This window comes from Python bivittatus, unplaced genomic scaffold (assembly GCF_059951505.1).
Source record: "Python bivittatus isolate LINGU-HERP-01145 unplaced genomic scaffold, Pbiv_v1 ctg000850_np1212, whole genome shotgun sequence".
In the NCBI taxonomy this organism is placed as follows: domain Eukaryota; kingdom Metazoa; phylum Chordata; class Lepidosauria; order Squamata; family Pythonidae; genus Python; species Python bivittatus.
Genome location: NW_028277112.1, coordinates 57,464,449 through 57,487,757, shown reverse-complemented (window position 1 = coordinate 57,487,757; position 23,309 = coordinate 57,464,449). Strand labels below are relative to the sequence as shown.

At 38.5% G+C, this 23,309-nt stretch overlaps 1 protein-coding gene and 1 pseudogene across 1 annotated transcript in view; both read right to left on the bottom strand.

Moving 5' to 3' along the window:
- Nucleotides 1–23,309, bottom strand: part of KIAA1958 (KIAA1958 ortholog) — a 56,840-nt gene that overhangs the window by 6,840 nt on the left and 26,691 nt on the right. The gene's annotated exons all lie outside the window — the stretch shown is intronic.
- LOC148213853 (pleckstrin homology domain-containing family A member 1-like) lies at nt 5,719–6,620 on the bottom strand (annotated as a pseudogene).

Genomic DNA, 23,309 nt, shown 5'->3' with positions numbered 1-23,309 from the left:
AAAAGAACTAAAGATTACAGTTAAAGGAGAAGAAGATTTAAGTTTGACTTACTAATACGGGATGAAGCAAAATATTTTAACATTGAATGTATTGAAGGATATTTTTGAACAATGGACCCAGAAGTTAATTTTAAGAGTGCCTGCCTCTATAGATAGGCTGTGTTTAAAAGATGTTATGGAAGAGGAACAAGTTTTACCAAACAAGTCTGATCTGAAAGTGGATTTAAAAATGACATGGAAAAAGATGCTACACTGGACATACAAAAGAAACTGGCTGATGTCTTAATAATTAAAAGGGATATACAAATAACAAACCAAGAAAGCGACCTGGATAATTTTCCTATATTGGATTTACAAAAGAGACTTGTTAAAGCTTTCAAGAATTTTGTGAGAAGGTGCAAAGAAAAAATGAAAAGAAATCAAGTTCTAAGACATTATTTGAAGGGACTAAAGAGCAAGATTCTTAAAAGTAGAAGGAAGGAATATAAAGTGGGTTTATTTGATCAAGGTTAAAATAGATATGTTGTTATCGCTGATAAACCTTAATGGACTTTTGCTGATCAGGACTGAAATGATGAGGTTTTAAGGATTTCTTTATAGATAAGAGATGGGATATGGGAAGAAAGATCATTTGTTGTATTTTAAGAGAAATTGTTTTTACTTCTTGTGATGAAGGAGGAAGCCATTTCTTTATATATTTCTTTTATTTTTCTTTACTATATTCTTATTTTTTCTTTCTTTTCTATTTTTTAATATATATTTTTCTGCACCTTCTATTTTTTTCATTCTTTTTTTTTTAGTTTGTATTAGTTTTTTATCACTGTAAGTATAATTTTTAATAAAATTACTATTAAAAAAAAGAACTCACTCTCAGTGAGCAGATGCTTGTAAGCAGCTCCTCCTGTCCTGTAGCAGAATTGGCCTGCTGCATTCATGACTTTTTTGTCTTCTCTATCTGACACAGTGCACTAAGCAATTAACTTATGATATGATTATAGGTATGATTTCTCCTACAGTTCTAGCCCACTTTTTGTCTTCTGTATGTATCAGAGTAAAATTAGTTTGCCAATTGCTGCAAAAGAAACATTTGAATATTTTAATACTTGTGACATTCATGTGCTCATATTTATGTGCTTTGAACCCCACCAATCAGCTCCACAGCATACAAGAAGGGGCTTCTTAGCAAAGCCCCTTCCTTTTGCAAAAAAACAAAAGCCGCAGTTGTTACACACGCTGCTCCCAGGTTCGGCTTATGGTCACTCACACACACACACACACACACACAGCCTGTTGAGGCACGTGGATCTTGTCAGCCCCCCTTGCTTTCTGCCTGGGTTTTCCAGATAGGTGCGGCTGGAGCAGACAGACACACAGCCCTAGTCAACAGCCGGGAAATAATTAGGGATACACACAAATCACTCCCAACCGAACACTGAGGCACAAGAGGTTCTTTGTAATACACAGAGACCCAGTGAATTTAAAGTAACAGCAAAGCTTTACTGGTTGCAAGGTACATTTGGTCTTTCTCATACACACACACACACACACATACACACACACACACACACATGCTCATCCACACTTACCCACGTCCTTCCCAACTAAGCTGCCAGGCACTAGCTAGAGAAGCCACCAAGTCTGGATCCAAAGGTGACTCAGATGACTAAGACGACTCAGAGTGGGTGGCCTTTGGGACCCCTTTTATCCCCAAAAGTCCTTGCTGGGTTGATTTACAAGTTGATGGGACTGGAGTGAGGGTTTCCATTTTGTCTCAGGCCCAACTTCCTTTTTCTGGTTCAGGTCCTTTGTTTTTTTCCTTAACGACTTGCTTCCTTCTTATCTACCTCCCTGAAGGGATCTCATAGACAAGTCTCCTGACTTTTGTCCTCCCTGCTTACGTGCCTGCTTCATCTTTAGGTTATGGCAGCTTCAGCCTAGTCTCACACAGTTCCTTGAAGGGGCTATGATCAGTGCAAGCTTCATCAGATTCCGTCCCCAAAGCTGTTGAATGCCAGCCACACAAATAACCTAGCAACGGCTCTGATTTTCTGTTTAAAATATATTAATTATAGGTAATGAATGTGTACACAAATTAGCATACACAAGAGTATGGTAATGCATTTCCCTTTTTTTAATGTGATGCCAAGTGAATTATTCCCATCTTTCTGGCAGAGATTGAGCCACACAAGCCTTGCTTTGCAGAGAGGGCTGGTCGGCTGTCCATATACTGTACATGCTTGACATTAGCGTTATTTTTTACTACATCACAGTGATCTGGGGTCTTCATAATTTTTTGCCGTCAAAAAACCTCAGCTGGAAAATAGCAAAACATATTCATAACAAAGCACATATTGATATTTACCATAGATTAACATGCTTTGCCAAAGTAACTGAAACACTGCCAGTGATTTACACAAGATCCAGACTTAGAATGATGAATAATATTATTGAGAAAGAAAAACGTAGTCAGTATCAAGTTTGCAATTGAACATAATGTTATATTGAGTCAATAAGAAACTGAAATAATTCAAAGTGAACATTTGATTTTGTGGTATATGAAAACACCACAGAAACTTGCATACAGTGGTACCTCGGGTTACGAACTTAATTCGTTCCGTGACTCTGGTTGCAGCCCGAATTGGTCGCAACCCGAAGCAAATTTCCCCATAAGGTTCAATGTAACTACCGTTAATCCGTTCTGGCGTGGAGGACAGGGAGGCGGCTATTGCTTGGAGGGAGAGTCCCCCTCCCTACGACCACATGTCAGGGGCAGGAAATGGCCGCGGACCACGTGTCGGGGTGGAAAAATGGCCGCAGACCACGTGTCAGGAGCGGAAAATGGCCGCGGACCACGTGTCGGGCGGAAAAATGGCCGCGGACCACGTGTCGGGCGGAAAAATGGCCGCGGACCACGTGTCAGGGGTGGAAAAATGGCCGCGGACCACGTGTCAGGGGCGGAAAAATGGCCGCGGACCACGTGTCAGGGGCGGAAAAATGGCCGCGGACCACGTGTCAGGAGCGGAAAATGGCCACGGACCACGTGTCAGGGGCGGAAAAATGGCCGCGGACCACGTGTCAGGGGCGGAAAAATGGCCGCAGACCACGTGTCAGGGGCGGAAAATGGCCGCGGACCACGTGTCAGGGGTGGAAAATGGCCACGGACCACGTGTCAGGGGTGGAAAAATGGCCACGGACCGTGTCACGGGAGGGAAAATGGCCGCATATCCTGTTCGTACCCCGAGGCGGAGTTTGCAAACCGAGGCAAAATTTTGCGGCTGGAGCTGGTCGTAACCCGAAAAGTTCGTTAACGGAAGCGTTCGTAACCCGAGGTTCCACTGTATTTACTATCTGTGTTTTCAAAGTATTCCTGACGATTTTTGGTAAACCACATTAATGTTAGTTTCTGCAACTTCTAATATTAATATGCCCAGTAAAAATACAAACAATGAAACAGGATGGAGAAAAAGAGGCAAATAAAACCACTAGTTTTTCTATATTAATATCTCATGTTCCTTTCCAGGAAACATGGCTAGATTTTGGGGGGTGGGGGGGAGGAGTTGTTTGGTTTTGCTTTGTGGGAATTTTCAAGTAAAAAATGGGTTCATTTCATTTTAAATGGGCAAGACTTTTGCTTTGGTCTATATGCAAGTGTCACTGCCTTCAGTGCGTTTGAACAGGCAGAGTGACATATTGTGGGTTGTTTTTTTACAAACTCTCAGAAAGTCATTGGCACACGTGAGGCTACAAAATGGCTGTGGGAACAGAAGAGGAATGTCTCCTGATTTTATTGCCCAATGAACAAATACAGGTTTAGTTTAAAAGAGAGAGAGAGAGAATGCAAAGCATACTTTGTGTAGCAGACTACAGGCCAACATTGGTACACCTGTATAGAGAAGGGCCTGTATCCTATTTTACAGAGGAAAGACGTTCATTTGAACTGACTGCTTGGTTCATGAAGGATTCCAAGAGATCCTGGCTTGTCAACAAATGCCAGTTTGGGATAACTGCAATATTGCATGAAATGGAGATACAAGTTTCCCCTCCCAGCAGCTGAAAGCTTGAAAGTTAAAATTGAAAGCTTGAATGTCACTGACTCTTCATGACCTTTCATTCTCACTTTTGGTCCTGCCCATTCCAGTCACTTTTCTACTCTAAATTTGCAGAGGAGAGAACTAAGCACCATCTGTAGTTCATCCTACTCCTCTGTCTTTTTCACCAAGGTTTTCTAAAAGTCTTTCTTTTGCATATTCAGGTAAAAAGATAACAAATTATTTTAAAAAGAGAGTAGAAGTCTTGAAATTGACACTTAAAACCCAGATAGGCAAATTCAACATGCACTCAGTTTACCTGTCATTAGTCATCCCTGTTATAATGAAATATGTGTATTTCTCATGAAATTATAATGAGAGTTATTTCTGCATCTGAATCTATAAACATAAATCAAGCTATACACATTGTATGCAAATCTTTGTCTCCTTTAAAAAAATGAATTACATAGCAAAGACTCATAACTATAAATGAATTGGCCCCCAACATCTTCTAGTGAAGATTACCATAATAAAACAAATCATATAATGAGAAAAAGTGAGACAAAACCAGCAAGCTTCATAAAGGTAAGTGCAAAATGGAATCTGGACATAGGACATACTCAGCGGATTCTATTTGTAATAGCAACAACTACACATTTCACAACCTTCCTAGATATTTCCATAAATTAATCCCACAACAGCTATAATTAATTCTATAATTGCTGGTTGGGATTGATTTGAAAATTTGCTGACAACGGCATAATGAACTTAAGATGTCAGATATAAGATAAAGGGCAGTTTAATAGCATGAATCACAGATACAACTTCAATATCTACATGCAGAGGTAGTCCTGCTAAGAGATATTATTGTAATTTCTCATTATCACATTGAGGGCAAGTCATTGATTCATGAATGTAAATGACTTTCTATGTGGAATGTGAAGGATATTATGAAAATAACTATATATTTGCCATAGCTGATAAACATTGCTAAGTTTATTAGGTATTTATCATTCCTAGCAAATGTGAGACTTCTGAGATTGCAAAATCTCTGATTTTGGTAAGGCATTACAGATGGCAGAAAAATTAAGAGGGAAAAATGTGAATTGATGTTAAAATTAAAACATTCTTTACATTCAGTGTGGACTGAAATTAGACTATATTTTGCCCTGTGTATATTAAGTATATTTATTAAGTTGAGCATTCCTGGGATATTTCTGAGTGTAAACTATCACATGACAAGGTAAAACTTGAAAGTATTGTCAGTATTGTCATCTTTCTTTAATGTCTTAAATTTCTAATCTTTTAATAGTAAACCAACTATTCTGTATTACTGCATGAATATTCCTTTTGATTTGAACCTCTGTGCCTACTGTGCCTAAGCATTCTGCAATGATATAGTTTACTAATAAAAAGTCACTTTTGTTGGCTGTATGAGAATACAGTCATTTAACAAAGTGAGGTAGTAAGTATGAGGGGTATACACCAATTACAGGATTCAGCCTGAAAAAAGAAATGCAGTTTTATCATCCTAAAAAAAAAGAAAAAGTCAATTTTTTCACTCCTTGTTAACCTTCCTTTTCTATTCTTTCATTCCATCTTTGGCTAAAAATCTACGTAAGGAAGTTCCAGGGTCAACCCCCCTCCAAACAAACAGAAGTAAATTTTTAAAATTCTAAGCACCTCATTATTACACATCACTAATTGGAGGACTTGCATCATCTAGATCAGGAGTCCCCAAACTCTTCAGCTCATCAGCCCCTTCATGAAGTTTCAGATTATTCAACAACCCCCAAACATTTATTATAGGAAATAATTTAATAAATACTATGTTAACTAATAGCATTAGGAATAATAACAACAACATTGACCCCTTGAATAGTGCCATCAACCCTTGGGTGTTGACAATGACCACTTTGGGGAACCCTGATCTAGATCTACTGGACCAGGATCCTGTTCCTAAGCACCATTTTTATTATGAAGTTCTAATAGTCCCTATAATGTCACTTTGGGAAGTGAGACTCTTCAAACCACAGTCTAGGTCTTGAAGCTCTCTGGTTTGGCCTTAGTAAAAGATTCATGAAGTCTTACTTTCCCAAGGTATTTGCTGTTAAGAGTTTAGGCTAAAGTTGGGCTGTGAGTGGTCATAAAATGGAAGGCAGCTGCTATTTTGCAGTAGTGCTAGACTCTAAACAGAGTTTCAGATTGCTCAGAAGCTGCTGATCTGCCATATCCCCACTGTGCTGGGGATTAAATTATTTTAATCCAGCTGTACACATCTTGTGGATTATTCACTCGTGCACAGATCATTTGAGAAGTCCTTACCACATTGAAAAGATTATCTCTCATCATTTAATCGCCTTATTTACGGGTTTGGACCTTCTGAATCCAAAGAGGCTCCTTATCCAGTTCTGTTAAAAATACCCAAGTGTTCTCATCCAGCGGGAATTATCTTCTTTTCTGATTCTTCATCAGTACTTCTTGTATAACATAGTGACCAGTTCTGATAACATTGTCTGGAGGATGCATAGTAGTAAAATAAGGAAGGTCTCTTTGGGGCCATTTCTTTTTAATCAGCTTCACCACATTCATTTCTCTCTTCTTTCTGGGTACAAATAACTATTGGAAGAGACACTGACAATTTCTGACACCACAATTTGCCATTACAGTACTCCATAACCCAAAGTTCTGAATGTCCTTGATATTTAGTTGTATTAGATAAGGAAGAAAAATGGCAGAACATCCAATGACTTGAGCGTCCAGTTAGAAGGAATTTCCTTCTGTGGCATTACTGAAGCCTGTGACAAATTGGATGGGGCTGTAACTATGATAGGAAGTTGGTCATCAAAGTGCAGTGTTCCAGGTCTTGTAACAAATGAAAGGAGATCATTGGGGTGTCAGTCCTTGGGTACTACAGAATCTGCCACTCTTCAGCTATGAAAACTGGAATATCAATTTCCTTCTGTTTTCTTTTCTCTCTATCTCATCAGCTGGATCAGAATATATCAAGGGTGCATTTTGTTTATTATAATTATTGCTGCCCCCCCTTAGAAGCTGTTGCTATCAGATCTATGAAAGATTCAACTGCAGTATGTGTTATTAACAATGCCTGCTTAAGATTCTCTAATTTTCTCAATATTTCATCTCGCTCACAATTTGACAGTACTTCAGAGGAGTTAATCAGTCTTGCTTCCAGAGCTTCATACATAATTTTTCTCTCTGTGGTTATCTCAGGTGTTCATTTAAACTACTCTTTGTCAAGGGCAGGACTGACGCTATGTCTTTGTGATTATTTGAATCCAGCAGTTTATTTCCATTGCTTAAAGGAGTCACTTCAGTTTGAATTGGTAAATTGAAAAGCCAGCATATTCTGTCATCATGAAACATGTACCATGGTATTATTTGGAAAATACCCAGGAATGGTTCATTTTGAGCAGCATACCAGGAATTCTGGAACATTTTAATGTCAATAGACTTCTCTGACATCCTATTTCACTATTCAGCTGCCAGGAAATCAATCAGATGGTGCTGATCCTGGAGGAGCTGGCTTAGAGAAAGAATAATGGCTGTTTCAGTATTCCAACAACCCCTATTTGTGATAATCTGTAAAGACACATGGTTAATTTGAAGGGTCTGGTTGTTCTTGATTTCCCTCTACCTTTTTTACTTTACAATAATAAAGATTCTCTTTGTGGTATATACGCCCTCCTGTTGATATTAGAGATGGAATTTGGAATTTAAGTGTTACTCTGGACCAGGTACAAGGTGCTCCTTCTTAACATCAATATTTTGTGCTTCCATAATAATTGTTGATTTATATAGATGATTTGGGGAGAATACCTTGAAAGACTTTTTTAAGGCATCCACATTGTTATTTATTGTTGTTAAATATTCAAAAATGGAAATTATGTTCTGTAGACCTTGCCTAGATATAAAATCCAAGGCACTCTCATTTGTAAAATTTTCATCGTGACCCTTCTTTGCAGAAATTGGAATTGTGGGGATGGGGAGGGGGAACAGTCTCAAGGGAGGAATTGCTGTGAAATCATTCTGATATAGTAATCTAATTCTACCCAAAGGGAGGAAGAGACATCTAGCAGTTGTGGTTTCTCGATCTTCATTTGTAAGTCCAATTTAAAGCATTTTATCAGTTCAGCATGTAAATAGGGCTTGTTTTCTTCTTCTGTCTTTAATTTTACTTACCAATTTCTTGTGCTAAGTAATCAACAATTTTTGGTTGGTTTGATGGCTTTGAAGGGACCATTGTTCCTAGTTCATTCTGTGACACTTCTTTTTTTGCCTTTTTCTCTTGCTGACACTCCAAATAAAGAGAACCTTCTGATTTTTTTTGGTGACGCATTTCCTTTTTTTCTTTTCTTTTCTTTTTTTTTTTTTTGGCAATACATAAGTGGCCTCCCTATATATTAGAACATCAAGTGAACTCTTAGTGACTGCCCTGTTGGATGGATTAACTTTTATCAACTATTTTGTACTTGAAGTACTAGATTTTTATCCCACACTTTTCTCCAAGCTGCCCCCAGGGGAGCATGTACAATATCTCCCTCCTTTATCCAAGTCCCTCTAAAAGGCTTTATATCCGACAGGAGATTAGAACTCAGTTTATCCTGACTTCTGGCTGGTACTAATTACTTCACTGCAGGGGCATCCCTGGGGAAGGTCAAAAGAGTTAAGCTGGTAGCTGCAACTGCATAAATCAAAGACCCACCCCTTTTGACACGAGTCACATGTGCAGCACATATAAAAAGTGTTGGGGCTTTGATTGTACAGCTGCTGCCACCATCTTGATGTCTTTGACTCCTCCCTAACTGACACTATACTGCATCAGCTGCAGCATTTCATCTCAGGCTGAAAAAACAGAAGCTGTGGAAAAACTGGGAGAGGATTGGACCTCTTCAAAACTGGATGACTCAAAATCATTAGGCCTCTGATGAGATGTTTGCTTGTAAGTGAAGAGCCCCCCAAGATCCATTCCTTGGGGCTGTAAAGCAGCCACAGCTGCTTAAGGCTCGGCATGGCTACTTTGAGGTCTTCCCAAGGTCTTCTGGATATGGAACAACCACTGAAGCACTTTGTCAAATAGATTTTAGAGGCCAAAAACTTACTCTCTCCTGCAAACTATTTCCCCTTTGGGGACACCTTTGTAGCATTCCTAAGAAGAAAAGTAAATTCTATATTCTTTTCAGTGTTTTTAGCCTTACCTTTTAGTGGTAGTATCATACCCAAATCTGGTTATAATTCAGCATACTCCCTTTGTAATCCCAGTTTGAGCGGGGTAGCCCATGGAATTAATCCACAAAGAACAAAAAGGCAGCTGGCAATATTTCAAAGTGATCTTTAAGGAATTACAGGCAGGAGAAGTAATTTAATATGTTTTATTTTATCAGTGAACATTTAAACATTTTTTGTTATTATCCAAGGAGGATTTTGACCCTTGCAATCTTTTCTATCCACTAAAAATGATTGGTGTACTTCTAGTAGTTATCAGATGAAAATTAAATATCCTTAAAAATAAAGAATATTTTGTCTGGATTTTTCACTACTAACTCAAAGTCTACAAAACCACATGCACGAATATATAGTAAATTACTATGATATACTCATCTATCTGAAAGCCAGTTACACTTTTGGAAAACTATCTAGTATAGTGGTTCAAACTCTTAATTTTTATAGTAAGCTGGCCAAACCAATCTTTGTAAATGCAGCTCACTAGCAAAATACTAACTCCACTATACTCTTGACAGCTTATTGATTTCACTGCTTGTCTGGGATTTGCCAAGCCCCTAGTGGGTTCCATTTGGCATACGTGGGAGCCCAACCAATTGAGAATGTGCCCAAAGAGAATGGTTGATTATGGTGGCTGATATAGTCGGCAAGTTGCAATACTCACGTTGCAATGGCTGCATAGTCATGGCTTAGACAGGGACAGACCTGCTAAGCTGGAGGAAGGAGCTAAAAGCCTATTAAGTCTTCCATCTTTGTCAGATAATATGAGCCAGTGAAACTCCCTTGTTTCCAAGACTGAAGAGTGAATGGATGACCACAACTAAGCTCCCCCAAACCCTTTCTCCTTATTCCTGAGGCTTTCTAGAGAACAACAGCACATGAGATTCTTGAAAGATGTACTTGTGGGCTTGGGTCTTTCCAAAATCCCAAGAACCGAGACTCTGGGTTACACAAATTGTGTAGGCCTGGCCTCAAATATGGAAAATCCAGGTTCAGATTCTATTCACTCTATCTGTGAATCTGACTGGATAACCCAGAATAGGTTTGTGTCTCAGTCTGAGCTGCAGTGCTGTGACGAGGATGTCCCACTCAAGAGTTCTCTGGAGAGGATGAAGTCCTGTGACAGTGCAAGTAGGAAAGCAGAAATCACACGTGACACATCATCCTTTCCTTCCTCTATGTTCTGCCTGTAGTTCACCCCAAGAATATAAGCAAGTTCTTATACGATTGAAAAAAGCAGCCACTTGGCAAAAAAAAAAAGTTTATTAAATATGTCATCTTACCTAGGCACAGGCAGAATACTGTGGTTAAAACATGCATGTCTCACAGATATTATTGACTGCCCCAATGGATTACTTCCAGAACAATGCTCTGAACATACTGATCCTAAATACCTTCTATATGAAACTGAGTGACAGTTCACATAAATTAGCATGTCAGAAACACAAGCCAAGAGGGTTTTATGAAGAATGTGCTACTTTATGATGATAAAATAATGATCTGGGTGTTTCCCTGGATGTAGAGTTTCCAGTTCACCAAAACTGTTACTGTATCTTCAAATTACCCTTCTATCGCTTTGATTGAACCAGCCTATGTGAGCTGTTTCCAAGTTAAACCATAGTTAGACACAGTCATATCTGCAATTTTTATTGTCAATCCAACATTCTACTCTGTACTCCATTTCGGTTCCATCCTCCTACCATGGAACTCATAACGATATATCCAAGTACAATTCCGTTTTATTTTCACAATAACCCTATCAGCTTGGTTAGGGGCAGACAAAATTACTTGCTTAATGCCATGCTGGAACACAATTCTAATCCTCTTGACTCAAGCCCCAATAAAACCCAAGGTTTTATTAGCCAAATATGTTAGTGTTCTATCATCTATGGGAGACTCCTTAGAGCAGAAAATCAAGGTTAACGTTGGTATAGCCAATCTAAAAGTTTTACATTGTCAACTACTCCTAAGAGCTGATACTGCACAAAGTTCTTCTTTTGTCTATAAAAAAGGCTAGAAAACAAGCCAGATACAAGGTAGTCAAAAGTTAGTTTGTTCTCTAGCAAATGAGTCACTGGAGGATTTAAGAATGTCAGGTTGCCATTTTTTGCTCTACCTCTTCTGATAAAAGTGTTCAGCCTCTTGTTGCTGCTAGAACAATATGTTTATGGCTGCTATCCCCTTCAGGATATGCAAAGGAAGGCATCAATGGCTTCTGGCTAAAGAGGAGGTAGTAGAGGTTTCTAGGGACCTTTCTGTACACATCCAACCTATGACCCTCCTCTGATAGAACAACTCTGGCATTTAGGCCATAAAATGCTGGATTTAAAGACACGCCATGCAAAATTCCTTATAAGGTGAAGATATTCTTAGGGATCCTGATAGTTGGAAATGTAATGAAGCTTTTATGCCCTTTGTTCAATGCATGATTATTTACGAATTCTGCACAGATCTATGTAACTCAGGTTATTGTCACATTATTTGTGTTGGATTCATTTGATGGGATTCTTTTTCCATACAAATGAGCTCAAGATTAAGGTGCAAATCTAACACATTTTAAGGCTGCATACATACACACAGTAGTTTGAAACAATCAGTATCACACAACAGTTATCAACATTATACATCCAAAGAAATCAACCAGTTTGAAAAAAAAATCATGTCTATAACTTTTTAATACAACCATGGGAGAAAAAAAATGAGTTGAAAAACTGTCATCATTAGCCAATACAAAAAATAAATGTCTTACAAAATATTCAAACATACAGCTACATTTTGCTTACAAGAATCATATCATTGTCTGCATAAAGGATTGATCTACATTTTAAAAATTATTTCATGACATACAGCTCTTCCCTGTTTTTTAATAAATTGCACACAATTTGTATTGGGGTGTTAAAGAGGTTCAGGTACATGAGGGAAGAAAATTCCCTCGAGCAATTGGAATGGCCAACATTTTCTTTAGTATGTGAAGATCTCATTTTCTTGCTCTTTCCAATACTCATGCTTTTATTTTTGCAAGAATAGCAAATTGCCATTCAGCCCCAATCCAATGACCTCAATTCATTTAGCAGTATGAATTAACAAAGGAAATCTTGAGTGGCTATACATATCTTTTTATCATATGTGCTAGGCTCACATTAGGGAGCTATAATTAAATCATAACTTCCCACAATAGGTAAAAACGCAGTCTTCCCCAACTTTATATTTTTCTGATGAGAAAGGTGAATTCCAAAAAATCTGGAGCCCACTAATTTGAGAAAGGCCATAATGACCAAAATGTGATTAGTTATAACATTTACACCTGGCAATTACTAGTAAACACCTGGTAATTCCCAATAAATGTGGTTTTCCAAAATCACCTGTGTTATACCTGCAACAATATAGAAATAGCCGTTATGTTAACAAGGACTGACATCTAATGAGGTTTTGTTCTTTTACTCCATTTCCTGGGTGACTGTAGAGAACATATACAATCTCATAATTTGGTAGGCAGCCCTGATAGACATAGTAAGAACTTCAGCACAGTATGTTCAAGCCACGTCAGGATGGTTCACCGACCATATTTGGTAGCATCCCAATGGCAAACAAAAGTATATACACTAGATTTCAGTATTTAGATGTGCAGATTTTAATTTAGACTCTTTCCACTTTTCATATGATAAGCCAAACATGAATGGCAGCAAAATCCATTAAGCTAATTGTTCCTCAGTAGCAATGTTCTAATTCTGAAGCTGCTAAGTACCTCCAAATCACCCTGTCTCATAACAAGTCAACTATCGTCCATCAGTTTAGCTTGCTCTAAAAGAGAATACAGTATCTCCTCAGGGTCCCAGACAGTGAGCTTGATCATGGCAAAATGGCATTCTTTCAAGGTTAACCTACAGTGTTATAGATCCCTAGCATAAAGTACATCATAACAATGTTGAGAAAATAGTTTAGCAAAATGTAGAGACTGTAACTGCAAGTATCTCCTGTTTAAGAATCCATTAAAACTGTATTTTTGTGAGGAGCTGAGAATTCTCTTAACTCTGTAGCACTTTCTTCCAAATAAAATAACTACCATTTATTTTCTGGGTTCCATAAAATGATACAGAATATGAACGTAAACCTAACCTTGCATTATTGAATCAAACCACTAGCACAGTAGCCGCCTGCCATTTTGCTGCATACTGGGTGGGGAGTGGGGACACCTCTTTTTCTCTCTTACTCTTCTCTTCTGCCATTAACTTTGGGATGGAACAGCCAGACTTGGGCACGCAGGGGAAATTAGGGCGCTCTGAAATTCTAAGAGATTCTTGCCCACACTGATTTCTCCATGCTGCAACCCAATGGGATGTCACCTTCGTTTCCTGACACGCCAAGAGTACATCACTGGTGGAACATCTACATTAGCAGATCTTTCTGTTCATAAACCTAGGCATCGGCTGTAGCACAAGAAATGCTCCTACTCCTCTCAATATCTCTGTTCCATTTCTTAGGGAGGTTAGAGCTGCAGGGTAAACATACGTAAGATTGTACTGCAAAAGTGCTATTTCAATTATTTGTAGTAAAAATAAGCTTTTGTGCCCAGAATATTACTTATATAAACTTCATGCCCTTATCTTTGACTGCATGTGTAGGGCAGCACAACTTAAAGGTTTGGCACAACTTGTCTAACATGACGTCCTTTTTTCCTTCTAGACAGGCACTCATATGGGAACTAAATAATAAATTTAAAAAAAACTTGTAGAACTGTTAACTTGCACAACCTCCCAGTTAACAACACTATTCCCTCTCCCCTCCCCCACTAAAGCTACAATAAATGTATATAGCAGCAATGGTTAATGATCCTACAAATATCACAAATGCACCTATAAAGCATGCATATTTAACAGGAACAACACTGGATTACACAATGCATAGAATTTTTATTATTATTATTTTCTTTTTTGGCAAGAAAGATTTTTTTAATGAATAAAATAATCCCTTCTCTCAAAATGTCACTGCTTTTTAAAAAAAATGTTGAAAAATTCTTTATTTAGAGCAGGGGATTGCTAGGAAGAATAGGACTAGCTAACTTCCATGGTCACGGTATTTTTCAGCGACCCATAGGGTTAGAAGTGGCCTTAAGTTGTCTCCATAATAAATTGCTTTGAAATCATTCATTTAGGCAGAGCTGGGATAATGCCTATACATTTCCAAAGTAAATTAATATCCATGTGCAGAATAGTTTTTACAATCAGACTTTTTTTTCTATTATCATGAATGGAAATACAGACAAACAATTCTAATAGCCTTGATTGAATTTTGGTATGGTCACAAGCCGCCAGATATATGGCTTGGGGATATAGATTTGTTCTCTGGACGACTAGCTGTCTATCCTTGGATTAGAAAATACAATACAATGTATTAATTTCATTTTAGAATTTATCTATTAAAGAGACCATTTATATTGTTTGATGCAAAATTAATCCATAATCAAGAGGTATGGTTATTTCCTAAAAGACGTGCTGCGCGCAAAGCAGAAAGATTCAATATATATAGATCAAAATCTAAAGAGGTTCCATAGATTGATATGTATGTATGTATGTATGTATGTATGTATGTATGTATGTATGTATTTATTTATTTATTTGGCTTGTATGCCGCCCATCTCCCCCGCGGGTATATAAAACAGGCCAGGTCATACACTTACCTAGATCTATATCTAGGTTCCAAAAATCCGCACGGTCACTAGATGACACCAGATATACCCAAAAAGTTAGCATTTTCAGCATTTCTTTCCTGCCATCTAGTGATTGCACTTCTGCAGCCCGCAAAAGTTACTGTATCCTTTATATTTGCCCCTCTTTCATTGCTAGCTGATTTCATCATCATGATTTACATAGGCCATACCCAGCAAAGGCCACATGTGAAAAACCTAAATAATGTTAAATAAAACACATATGAATTCCCAGGAATAAACGTTAAGAGGATTGCAGACTTTTCAACCTCTCCTTAAAACTGTGCCTTTCATAGCAGTTGGATGTACAGATGTTAATAGGTAATAATCTTCACTCTTACATTGTGAAATAACTCCTCTCCTTTTGATTTCTTATTAACCACCAATAGTTAAAGGCATAGGAGTAGATCAGGATTTTTTTTTTCCTTTATGAATTTCTAAGCTATCATCAGGTACTGACCACTGTAAAGCTGCATATCTGCTTTTATCTACAAGAGCGATTCAGTAGAAACACTGCCATTTGTCCATCTTGCCAACATTCTTCCTCAACTAACATCTGTGTTAAGTAATATATAAAGTGGTGTCACAAGCAAACAATTACAGTTGTCACCAAATGCATGCTGGGGACAATTAAAGGAAAAGAGAGAGGTTGCTCACTAGATCAGGAGTTGGTAATTGACTGGCAAGTTTTAAATAAAGGTAAACTCTATCTGGTCCCCATTATAAGTCTGTGGTAGATTTCAAACTGTTTAGAATGGTTTGATTTTCTCCCTGTGCCACCGGATTTTTTCCAAAAATGCCAGACATGCCAAGAAAGGTGATATACAACTGTTCAAGGACATTTTAACCTATACTCTTCAGCTAGTACAGGTAGTCCTCAGTTAACAACTATTCATTCAGCAACCATTTGAAGTTACAACAGTGCTGAACAGGAGACTTACAGCCGGTTCTTGAGGTTGTAGCCATCGCAGAATTCCTGCGGTCACCATTCGGATGCTTGGCAACTGGCTCGCAATTATGATGGCCGTAGCGTCCTGCACTCACGTGATCATTATTTGCGACCTTCACCACCAGCTTCTGAAAGCAAAGTCAATGGGGAAGCCAGCAGGAGATCGCAAATGGCAATCACATGATGTTGTGCCTAACAACCACACAGGATTTGCCTAACAACTGCAACTGGAACTGCTGTCATAAGTCAATGCAGTCACGTGACGTTGCACTTTACAGCCATATCACTTAGTAACGGAGTTCCCAGTCCCAATTACCATTGTTAACCAAGGACTATCTGTACTCATAAGCTTCCCACTTGTTTCAGTAAAAGCACTACTTAAGGAATAGAGGGCCATTACTAAATATGAGACTCATATTTTAAAGGAGAACTGACCAAATGTGTTGGTCAGAAAGAACCAGGTTCTTTCTCCATTGCTGAGCTGAAGTGCTACTCTGCCATCCCTGAGTTGTCAAAAAAATATACTGACATGAAATTTGCAGGCCCCATTGCATCTGTTTCCAGTCACAGCCACCTGACTTCCTTCCAAAGTAAACAATGACAAACCAACAGATTTTATATAGCTTGATTCCCCTTGGACTTTGTTGGAGTAGGGGGGACGATATTGCTTAACTGCAGTGCAACGAAGGGTGATTTAAACCTGCTTCACTCATGGGCCATTTCAAAATACTGAACTTTTCTTCTTCATCCATTCTCTTGTAGACTTGCTTATATGTTTAGGATCATTATCTTACTGGAAGATGAAGATGTGCTTCAGCTGATGGAGAGATAGCCTTATACAGTGGTACCTCGGGTCACGAACGCTTCTGTTCATGACCAATTCGGGTCACGAGCAGCACTGTTCACAAAATTTTGCTTCCGTCCGCGAACTCCGCATCGGGTGACGAACAGGATCCACAGCCATTTTCCCTGCCGTGACACGTGGTCGTGGCTTCCTGTAGGGAGGGGGACTCTCCCTCCAAGCAATAACCACCTCCCTACTCGCCTTCCTGTCCTCCACACCAGAAATCACCTCAAGCAAGGTTAGCGTTCTCTCTCTTCGTACTGCACTGTACTGTATTTTGTTTCATATTTTTGTGGTTTTAAAAAAAAAATACATATGGTTCAGAACGGATTAACCGTAATTACATTGAACCTTATGGGAAAATTTGATTCAGGACGCGACCAAAATCGGTTGGCGACCAAATTCGGAGGGGTCAGAATGGATTAACCGTATTTACATTGAACCTTATGGGAAAATTTGATTAACCGTATTTACATTGAACCTTATGGGAAAATTGATTCAGTCGCGAAACGAATTAAGTTCGTGACCCGAGGTACCACTGTATTCTTCTGTAGAAGTCTGTGACAGAAAGCAGAATTCATGCTTCCTTCAATGATGGCCAGTCATTCAGGTACTGAGGAAGCAAAGCATCCTCAAATCATGACACTACCAATCTCATGAGGTTCTTATTCTGGCATTCAGCGATTGGTTTCTAAATGGTCTAAAGAGCCATTCTATTAGCACCATTCCAGGCCAGTTCCATCAGCTCTGTCTTCCTTCCATATGTTTTTCATTCCAGCTAGTTATTCAATGGTCAGTAGAAAGGACCATTAAACTACAATGGTCAGTAGGGATGAAAACAATTCAGGGAGAAGAAAAACCCAACGGAGCCAGATTTGTAGCACAGCTGCTGGAATGGCTCTATCTTCTTCAGCTAACTTTAAGAGATTGGTAACTAAGCTAGCTTCTTTTCTTTTATTCCCACCCCTTTTGTCTGATGTATGTAATTTAATGGGGATGCTGCTTTTCTAAAATTAATAATATGTAAGTCACTTTAGATGCCTTTCTGGCTGAAGACAAGTATAAATTGCTGTGAATAAGTAATTACTTTATGGGAGAGGAAAGGGATGGTTAGAGTGCAAGAAAGGAGCCACTGCAGGAAGATTCATTTTTTGTCAGATAAATGCTAGCAGAAATTAGGAATGTGTAATTTGAAATAAGATTTGTTTATCATGATGAAAGAGGATTCATAGACAGAACAAGATACATCCTCCCAGTTTCTATATCCTAAAGCAACACTTTGAATTTAACTACAATACATTATTCTCTGTGAAGAGTGGACAGATGGCATTCACTTGTCCCCAGGACCTGCCCAACATATTTTGTTACATAAACTGGACAGCAAATATCATTTCCCCAGCAACCCACTAGTCAAGTGTTTAATATCCACAGCTGTCCATGTTACTTTAGTGCCTAAAGTGGATGGGTGGGGGGAAATCTACAAGGGCTTCACCTCCTCCCTGGCTTTAAAATACTGCCACAATTCTATGTGACATCATTATATTACAGGTCCCTGTTCTGATAAGCAAATCAGTAGGTACTGTGTATCCTTTTCTCCTGTCTCTATCAAGAAATTTTTCACAGTGACCCACTTTGGAAGCATGAAAGTGTGGGACTATTTGTATAGCCCTTGTTTTGAAAAAGGCAAAGGCTAGAAAGGCTATCTCTTCTCTTCTGCACCAAAGATTCACCAATTCTATTCTTTCTTTTTGCTGCCTTCTAGAAATAATCTGGACTTTTGTAGTCCAGGTCTGGTAGTACGTTGGATCTTCAAAGGTTTTGCCTTCTCTTGAGCTGGGGAGCATTGAGACTTCTTTAAAACAGCAGGTGCAACTGATCTGCAATAACGTATCTATTCTCCTGCATGGCTACCCTGCCATCTGGTCCACAATTACAGAATGTATAAATGAAGCATGGATTTGCAGTTATTGCTACTTAATTGTGGAGCTATCCCAATCGTGGAGCTCCACCATTGTGGAGTGGTCACAATCCAGTACAATTAAGCAATCCTCTTCTGGACTGTGGCTACTCAGTACAGCAAATTAAAATGTAGTCCAATGTTCAAAAACATTTTAAAAACCCACAGAAATGAAGCCACTAGACAGAAAGTGTTAAAAGACAAGTCATCAGCTCAATAAACGTAAAAGCCTTCCAAAATTAAGAGTCTTCCTTTTTGCCATGACACTTTTTTTGCATATTAATCAATATTACATTTATTTTTAAACAACTACTATTTTTGTTAGCATTTCTTTTTTTCCTAGCTGGCATAACTGAGATTCAAGGACCTAAATGGTAAACAGAAAACACTGCAATAAATTGGTACGCCCCCCCCCCTTTTTTTTCTTTTCCTTCTCTATATCCTTATCACCACAAAAAATAAAAAATAAAAAAATCTAGCTAAGCTACAAAAAAAACTAAAAAAAGTAGAAAAATATTCTTGCCTCCATTCTCACACATACAAAATTCATGCCATGTTTTTAAAAGGCTTGAGAATTTGTGGACAATTCTACTTTTAAAAATTAAGATGGTGCACTCTGGGACCAACACCTTCTGCACTAGTTCAGAGGCAATAAAAGCAAATGCCTGAAAGCATTGCTGAATGGTGTGGAGGTTCCAGAAGTCTGCCCAGTGATCCATTTTTATTAATTAAACGTTGCCCTCAAAGAAGAACTTCACAAAATATATCAGCATCACAACTTTAAATCATCTCCATATCTATTCAGTCATAGGGAGGAAGTATTAGGGCTTTTAATAAAGAATTGTCAACATTGTCTTAAATTATAATTTGCATCTTGCTTTGGGAAGAAGTGACAGTTAATCAAATTTCACACTGACTTCAGTTTGAAATGAGGGTAGTGCTAAAATTAGGGATGGCCTGAAAATTATTTTCCACTTTGATAATCAGCCATTAAATTAGCACCCCATAAATATGCTTCTTTTTTCATTATCAGCATTAGAAATACTATATAAATTATGCTAAACTATTTCTATTCACATATTCATAAAAAGAAAAAATATATATATTTATATATGCATATATATTATTGTTTTGATAATGGGATTTGACACTGGAGAAAGGTGAGTCCGAAGGGTACTGTGGAATCACAGACAATGCATGTTGTTGGACACTAAAGTTTCAAGCCCCACATGTTCCCACTGAGAGTCCTTTCAAGCAGTGTCTGAAGAAGAGTCATACGACGCAGACACTATGAAGTTGCCAGTACCGGAATGGCTTGCTACAGACTGAGCAGCCTGTTGGCTTAAGTTGTTGCAGATCAGCACCAGCTGGTTACTCTGGGCTTCAGAGAGGGTGCTGCAGCTCTGGTACACACTGAAGTTGGTCTTCCTCCCAGGAATATTCCCTTTTTCACACATAGTCTTGACCATCTTGGCTAGCTTGTTCTTACCCAGGGCCTGACAATTGTACCAATGTAATGCAGCTAGATTAACAACTGGCTTAATGGATAGGTAGAAAGGGGCGTCCTCGTACCGCATTGCAGGGGGACGCCTTTGTGCATATTCCTTGTAATCTTGCACAGGACAGGTCTGCGGCGCATGCTGAGTTGCGTACACTCTGGAATCTGTGCCTGTCCTCTTAGTCTTGGCATTCCCATCGCTGCCATCTTGGCCCATCCATTCCAAGTATTCTAAGCCAGTCTCTGTCACCCGAAGTCTAATGTCCCCCCATTTGAGAGTTGACCCATGGAAACCTGTACAATGGCCAAAGGCCTTTGTATTATTGAGCCAGACGAGGTTTAGCAACCCCTCGGGATTATAACGGCTTAGCAGGCCTCTTTTGCGGAGAATAAGCTCATCTGCAAAGGTCAGCTTCATTGATTTGTGTGGCTTGTTGCCTTTTCCTTTGCACCTCAGTTCTATCTGCTTCTGTTTCAGTGCTTCTTGGGACCTCTTGAATTCCTTGTCTCGGGTGATGCTGTATCCATATCGATGCTCTTTGAGATATCGCTCCAGCCCACACTGGTAGTTGGCCAAACTATTTGGCTCATACTCTGAACCATCCTTCTGCCTAGCATCAACAAAAAATGATGCTAGGTAAGCGTCTAGTTCTTTGCAAGGAATAATGTAGATCTCCCTGGTTTCCGAAGGATACTTAGAGATGAGAAACTCTCTGAAGTTCCGGAGAGCTGTCTGAGTGCTGCGTATAGTTTTCTCATTTTGCTCTCTACTAAGTTCTGCGGCTCTCTCATCTTGGTCTGGGAGAAGCAAAAGAAGTGGTATGTGAGAATAAGCTCATGAGATGCACTTTTTCTCAAATTAATGTTTTCCTCAAAACCAAAGGAAAATAAATTAATGTTCACAAAGATCACAAAGGTATTATTTATTACATACCTGTCGTGTATGGACAGCCAACTTCAGTTTCACAAATGATGTTACTAAGGATATGAAAAAACTCAATATATATTCTTCAACTCACTGGCACACATTTAATTTATAGAGATTTGTAGGGGGGAAATCTGAGAATTAAGGTGGTCTGCATTTTGAGAGAATCTAGAAAATAGAAAACATTTTACACTGATTCCACTGTTGGGTGCAAAGGCCCAATTAAGAAAGTAAAACAATACTGAACCATTTCATTTGTGAAACCAGAGGCTGTACTGGTTCCATGTGTTAATTATGAATACTTTTAATCAAGGCACTTTATAACATGCTAAATAAGCTGATAGTTTTGGCATAATACATATTAATGTAATTAATCGATTTACAAACAAATAATCTTTAAGCAAATATAGTACAATGCACAGTTTGCTACAAAGAACAAAACTGTAAGCAATTCATCTCTACAGAGACTGAGCTAGCATGCTGGGTGCTTTTGACTAGTGAGCAAAGCTTCCTGTCTGTTAACAAACAATTTACTCTTTAAAGCTTATACACAAGTAAGGAATTACTTTGAAGATTGCAATTTAAAAGAAAATTATATCTTTCTCTTTAGAGTCCTAGAAAAACTCTCTAAAAGCTGCCTATATAGATCCACTTCACGGTCATTTTCTGACAAACACTGCAACAGGTCCCAGAGCATTTACTAGTTCAGAATAATTCACCATATTTATCTCTGTGAGAAAAGATGTTTTCATCAATTGAATTCAATATCTTTAAATGAAACATGGACTCTCCAAATACTAGTTAAGTACACTATCATATATGCCTGCTATTAGCATGTTAATAAATCAACTTCAGGGAAACCAGGGGCCTATCAGTTATTCATTTATATTCCATCCTGCCTCTCATTGGTTCCCAATGGAGTTTATGATAAAGCTAAACCAGCAATTATTCAATCAATCAATGTCAATATCAAAGCAAATAAGCATACCTATTTCTCATGACTTACAAAATATGCACTCCTCAGTTTTCCTGTTTAGTTCAGCGTGCCTTCATCAATCAACAGATTCGAAAAGCTACTGAACCTATTGCAAGTTACATTAATTGTGTGAATACAATGAACATTAAAAAAAAATTAAATAGTCCCATGCCCACAGATTTGGACTGAGATCAAGATGTACTGAGAGAGGAGATGGATTCTTCTTTCCATTGTGTTCCCAGTGTAAAACTTCCTCTTCCTGAAAGCTACTGTGTGAAAGAGTGCATACTTAGCCTTGGGAAGGATGAAGGGAGCAATGAACCATTAAGTGAGAAAAAAAGATGATTCAGTCCTGAGAAAGTGGAAAGCATGAGAAAGAAACTCGAAATAACCCTGGCTTAATTTAGTTTGCTATAAGATGGGATAGAGAGAAACTTTGATGGGCTTTCTAGATTCTGTTCTTCTACTCTACATCAATAAAGCGCATTCTTGGAATCTCTGCTGCTTCTGTTTCTTGACCTTGATTATCTCGAAGGGCTGACGTGCCATTAGCTTACAGACAGAAACTTCAGCGGATGCTACTGTTAACTTCAGAATGTAGGACTAAAGGCAACTTCTTTCCTCATCTGCCCCATATTCCATTATTTTTAAAATTTAAAAGAGGTACACAGTCATTGTATCCCCATAAAAGTATCCTTTATCCTTCTCTTCCATGTAATCAGATTAACTACACCCTATTTTGACCAATATTTTTGGGATGGAAGTTCCAGACACTGTTACAACAATTTATCTAGAGAATGTCAGGCTGGGGAAAGCTGGTTTAGGCGCACTACTATGATGCCATTTTATTCACACCTTACAGATACAAGGATATTTGTATCTAAACTGGACCAATGATCTTAGGACCGTAACGGGTTTTGCTGGAAGTCCAGACTTATTGAGTGGTTGCATATTTAATTGTCAAAAGGGTGGTGGTGTCAGAGAACAGAACTACCGTTTCTGGTCATTCTTCTGACTAACAGCTTGGGGAGCAGATCTCCCAAGATGGATGGATAGGCCTGACTTTAAAAACCTGGAGTATTAGGTTTTTCCCTTTTTCAAAGAATAAGCCTAGGACTTATCCACAGTAGCATAAAAGTTGCTATTAAAGAAGCTATTCATGTCCTAAAACAGTGTTTGATATC